This window comes from Petaurus breviceps, unplaced genomic scaffold, assembly GCF_028583685.1.
Source record: "Petaurus breviceps papuanus isolate PSGF00001 unplaced genomic scaffold, PetGlider_PUasm1.0 156, whole genome shotgun sequence".
NCBI classification, from domain to species: domain Eukaryota; kingdom Metazoa; phylum Chordata; class Mammalia; order Diprotodontia; family Petauridae; genus Petaurus; species Petaurus breviceps.
In genome coordinates this window covers 9,973,505-9,979,504 of record NW_027185720.1, presented here as the reverse complement: position 1 = coordinate 9,979,504, position 6,000 = coordinate 9,973,505, and the positions used below count along the sequence as shown (strand labels likewise).

At 40.3% G+C, this 6,000-nt stretch overlaps 1 protein-coding gene across 1 annotated transcript in view; it reads left to right on the top strand.

The window, feature by feature from the left end:
• Positions 1 to 6,000, top strand: part of LOC138156619 (xylosyl- and glucuronyltransferase LARGE1-like) — a 314,361-nt gene that overhangs the window by 25,412 nt on the left and 282,949 nt on the right. The window lies entirely within an intron of this gene.

Below are 6,000 nucleotides of genomic sequence, written 5' to 3'. Positions count from 1 at the left end.
TTCTTTCTTTATTTCTCCCTTCCTCCCTCTCTCCCTCCCTTCCTCCCTCTCTCCCTTCCTTCCTTCCTTCCTTCCTTCCTTCCTTCCTTCCTTCCTTCCTTCCTTCCTTCCTTCATCTTTCACAGCATGACTAATATGTAAATATTTTTTGCATGCCTGTACACGTATAACCTATATCAAATCGCTTTCTGTCTTAGGGAAGGGGGAGGAGTGAGAGGGAGGGATAGAATTTATAACACAATTTTTAAAAACGAATGTTAAAATTGTTTTTCCATGTAATTAGAAAAATTAAAATGTCAAACTTCTGAGAAATAAAAGGACATTTCAATAGGTACCTCCACTTTTTCTGCCCCCACCTGCTTCCTATTTCCTTACAATCCAACTTCTGACTTCATTATTCCTGAATGCTCTCTCCATAGTTACCAATGATCTCTTAGTTTCCAAATTCAGTGACCTTTCCTTAATCCTCACTCTTCTTGAGCTCTGCAGTGCTGGACACTATTGATCATTCCTCCTCATTGAGACTCTATGTTCTCTAGGTTTGGGGGACACCTCTCTCTCCTGCTTCTCCTACTTATTAGATGGCACCTTTTTCCTTTACTTTGCTGAATCAGCATTTACATCGTGCTCTCTAACCATAGTTATTTCCCAGGGCTCTTACCTGAATACTCTTTTCTACTCCCTCTATACGACTTCCCTTGGTTGCCTCAGCTTCTGTACATTTAACTATTATCTTTACATCGATGTCTCTCAAATCTACCTATCCTTCCCAACCTCTCTGTTGACCTCTAGTCTTCTATCTCCACCTGCCATTCAGACACTTTTAACTGGATGTCCAGTAGGCAACATAAACTAAAAAAAAATGTCCAAAATACAACTTATTTCTTCCTAAACCAGGGGTAGAAAACCTGCAGCCTGGAAACTACATGTGCCCCGCTAGGTCCTCAAGTGTGGTCTTTTGACTAAATCCAAATTGCACAGAACAAATCCTGAGGACCTAGAAGGTCATACTCTTGAAGCATATGAGATCTTGCTACATCTGTGTCTAAACCCTTTTTTTCCTATCCTAATTTCCTTATGACTTTTGAAGACACCACCATTCATTCTCCCAGTCCTTCAGCTTGCAATTTAGATATCATCCTCAGTTGCTCACTATCTTTGATTCCCCCATATCCAATCTTCTGCCAAGACTTGTTGCTTTCATCTTTGCAGTATGTCTCTTAGAAGCCCTCTTTTTTCTTCCGATATTGCTACCACTCTGTTTCAGCTTCTTATCAACTTATGCTGGGCTATTACAACAGGCTTCTATTATGTCTACCTACTTCAAATCTCTCACCTCTCCAATCTGTCCTCCATTTAGCTGATAAATACAGGTCTGACCATGTCACCTTCCTTCCCTACCACCTACTTAATACATTAAGTGGCTCTCTCTTGCCTCCAGGACCAAATACAAAACCTTCTCTTCAGTGTCTAAGGCCCTTCATAACCTAACCTTCCTCTCTATACCTTTCTAGTCTTCTTATATAATACATATACTCCTGAAACCAGTAATAATGACTTTCTTGCTGCTCCAGGAACAAGACTTTCCATCTCTCATCTCCAGACATTTTCTCTGACTGACCCTATACACGGAATACTATTCTTCCTCCTATCTTCCTCCTGACTTCCCTGGCTTTCTTCAAGTTCCTACTAAAATCCCATCTTCTACAGAAAGTCTTTCTCAGTCCCTTTTGAGTCTGCAGCTTTCTCTCTTTAATTATTTCTTTTTTCTTCTGTTTATGGTTTGTGCATAATTACTTGCTTATTGTTTCCTCCATTAGACTGGGAGCTCCTTAAGAGCAGGGATTGTTTTTTGTCCCTTTATAGAACCCCAGAGCTTAGCATAGTGCCTAGCACATAGTAGGTGTTTAATAAATGTTTATGGACTGATTGATTATTCACTGTATGATCTTGGGCCAAATACTCTATCTCCTTGAATCTCAATTTCCTCATATTTGGACTCAGTGACCTTTAGGGTCCCTTCCTTTTCTCAAGTTATGATTTATAAGTTTGAGGTTGAAACTTTCAAAAGGAAATCACATTTGGTATTTATAGAATCTTCACCACCACTACCACCCCCAGTTTCCTTTATTCTGGAAGTTTAAGGTATCAAATGCATAAAGCCTTGACAGCCTCCATCACAAATCCATCCCCTGGAGACTGCTAAGCTCCCTTTGATGAACCATAAAACTCAGCTGCATGTTTAACTTGGGAGATTTTTGCTGGCTCCTCTGAATCGCATCCTTTTATAGAACATGCTGAAAGTTGGGTACCATTCGGTAGGTTTTTATGTATGTGGCTCTCTGACGGGTGATGAAGTTGGGAGATAAATTCAGTTATGTGTCCACCTTGCACTGTTCCACGTTCAATGAGAAACATTTCTTTTCATGGTGAGATTAAAAGTTATAATTGAAACACATAAGCTGCAAATACTCCTGGTATCTCTTCAGTCCTCTGAAGGAGTTGGCAGCCATGTTGCAGAGTTCTGATGTGGAGCACTTTTAACTCTTATCTGCCACACTTCTCTACTTCAATGCATAGAATGTTTATTGCCCTATTTATTTCCTGATGGATAACCTTGGCGAATATTGGGTTTATGGCACTTTGGAGTAGCTGTCCAAGAATATATCATTTCCCAAACATCTTAAGTAGCATGGCGGTGAGCGAGAATTGTTCATGCATGAAGCCTCTGAGTTGAAAGAGATTTCAGAGGTCATCTCATTCAAATTGTACTTGAAAAGGAATCCCTACTTCAAGACCTGGATTGCATCTTGTATGTGAGTAGCCACTTAATCTCTCTTGGCCTCAATTTCCTCATCTATAAAATGAAAAGGTCATACTCAGAGATCTCAGAGTTCTGTTCTGGTTTTTAATCTTCAATTCTATGATCCCTGGTGCAAAAGGGCATCCAGCTTGGCTCGCCGATTTCTTGGGACAGGGAGCTCAGTGGCTTAAGAGGCAGCCCAGCTCTACCTTGTTATACCTTTAATTATTAGGCAAATTTTCACTTTCAGCAATCTGAAATGTGTCCCACTGTGCCTGGGAGCTACTGCTCCTAGTTCTGTCTTCTAGAAAAGATCAGTGACAGCTGATAAAGAAGAGTATTGTTTGGCTCCAATGGCATTTTCGTGTTTTAAAGATAGTTTGGGAAATCTCACACTCTATTGAGTGCCATAGTACATCTAAAGATGTGTTCAGTGGTGACATAGAAATGTCAGGAGAGGGAAGTGGGAGGATGGGATGGGGAGAAGACAATCATTTGTCTCCAAGTTTGCTACTCCAAGTTTTACCATCTACTTTAATCATTCAGCAAGCATTTATTTAGTCCTCACTATGTACCAGGTGGTATAGGTGAGACAAAAGGTTCTGGGACACAAATGAAGCAAGTGGTCTCTGCTCTCAAGTGGTTGAGGGATGCAACCAATACCCATATCAGTGTATACAGGACATGGGGATAGGACCAGAGAAAAGACCTGTGATTTCATTGGCATGGAGAACTCTTGGGTGAAAGGACTCCCTCTACCAAGGTAGATCAGCACCCTTCATATATTCAGCTCATGGTTTTAGAGAGTGACATATCACTTAGAGATTAAGTGGTTTGCCCAGGGTTATACATACAGGCGTTGTATTCAGTAATGCTGCTGCTGTCAATTCAGGGTGAGTAGTATCTTAGGGCTGGTTGGGGCCTTGGAGAGAAATCATTCTCATTCAAACCTTCACTCAGAAGGTTAGGAAACTGAGGCCTAGAGAGAAGAAATAACTTCTCTAAATCTCCTTAATGGGTGAATGGCAAAGAAAGCAATGGAAACCAGGAGTCCTTATCATTAGTCTAGCTCTTCCTTAATACCCGAACCTGCCTCTAATATCACATTGTCTGACTCCTTTCAAGCCTGAGTAAAACCATGATTGGCCTTCGAAGTCTTCAAATGAATTTGATGATCCTCATGGCGATGATTGCATGCATTTTTTGCCACGGACCATGGAAGGATGGTAGGGCCTCGTGCTCGCTTTAAAGCAAGGGTCTTATTGCTAACATTATTGAATGTATCTCTTAAACATGAATATAAAACAGCCACCCTCCCAAGCATGTCATAAAACAAATTATGCCCTTGCCACCCAGAACTACAGAAAAACAGCAGGCTTTCAGTGACATTGAAAATAATGTCTGTAATATTAAAACAATGATGGGAAAACTAGGATCCAGTTGCTGAAAGGCAGAAAGGAAAACAGGCCGTAATCCCTTGAGATAATGGGCCCAAACGGCCACGTCCCTGTGATTTATAGTGCTTAATGTACTTATTTTGATTTGTCTCCCTCACCAATGAGCTTTGTCACTAAGGAAATGGGGTAATAACTTGGTGGTGTGTGTGTGTGTGTGTGTGTGTGTGTGTGTGTGTGTGTTTTACTTATACTTCTATAATAAAATGATGTGTTTTGGTCATTTATAGATTCAGTGGCCTTCTGGGCTGCCCATACTAGCCTTGAGTTTCACCTTCATCAGTCAAGATGGCGGGCATTCTATAATGGAATGCCTACCCATTCAACCAGCAAGCCCCCATCCAGACACAGGGAATCATTTCTTGGTGGTTAAGACCCAATTATCATGTAAATCCTTTCCATTTGGGTTGCAATAGACTGGGAAGAAGCCTTACTCTTTGACTGTAGAAATGGGTTTGGAATCTTCATTCTTTATGATGAAGGGTCACCAAAAAAACAAACAAAGAAAGAAAAGCTCTGGTCATTGCAGGAGTTTTAGAACCAGATGGGACGTTAAGAGCTCATTTGTTTGCCTAACCATTTTATTTTAGGTTGTGCAGTGAATAGAGTGATAGATGCAGTGTCAGGAAAACTTAAGTTCAAATCCAGCCCTAAATACTTACTAACTGTATGACCTAGGGCAAGTCCCTAAATTTCTACCTCAGTTTCCTCATCTTCAAAAGGGGATTAATAATAACACCTACCTAGCAAGGTTGTGAAGATTAAAAAATTAGTTAATATTTGTAAACATTAACAACAAAAACTACTACCACCACCACCACCATACTACTACTACTACTACTACTACTACTACTACTACTGCTACTACTACTACTATCACTGCTACTAGTACTACTGCTACTACTACTACTACAATTACTACTACTACTACTACTATTACTCCTATTATTACTACTACTACTATTACTAAAAATAACAATTGGATGAAATGAAAGTTAATACAAAGGAGGGCCAGCTCTTTTTTAAAACACCAAAAATGAAATGTGGACTGTGACTAGCCACAGTTTTAAGTGACTGTGGAAAAGGGCTTAGTCTCTGGATCTCATTTTCTACATCTGTGAAATGAATCTTTGATGGTTATCACTTCTAGGGATGAGAACTCTGTGTCCTTCAAGGCAAAACCATTCTATTCTTGGACAGCTAGTGAACAAACACTTCTATTGAACTTCCTTTGACTGCCATGCATGCCTTTGATGTAACATTTCTCTCTCACAAGTCATTAGTTGAAGTATATTATAGCCTCCTTTCCCACCATTCCATCATCCTCTGGGTCTGCTGTAATTTTGATTCCCCCGAGATCATGTTCATCCATGATTGGCAGGCATGGAGCACCAGTGTAAGAATATTGGCATTGTTAAGCAGTAGGGAACAGCTTGAGAACTTTGAAAGCACTGTTCAGTTTCCCAGATGCAATCCAATCCACTCTGTTATTTCAGTTTTCCTTTCCATTCATTGTCTGTGTGCATTGTCTGTCCAAAGATACGCGTACCAATGAGCTAACTCAATTGGCTGTCTACCCAACTGCATGGCATAATCTGGGCACTGTGAATTCTTCATTCATTCACTTGGGTGTTCAAAATAGATATTGCAAACCCAATCTCTTTTGAGTGTCTTTGGATCTCATTGTGTAAGCTCTGTAATGTTTCACGGCTTGAGACATTCTGCCCAAATTTATCTGCTCAT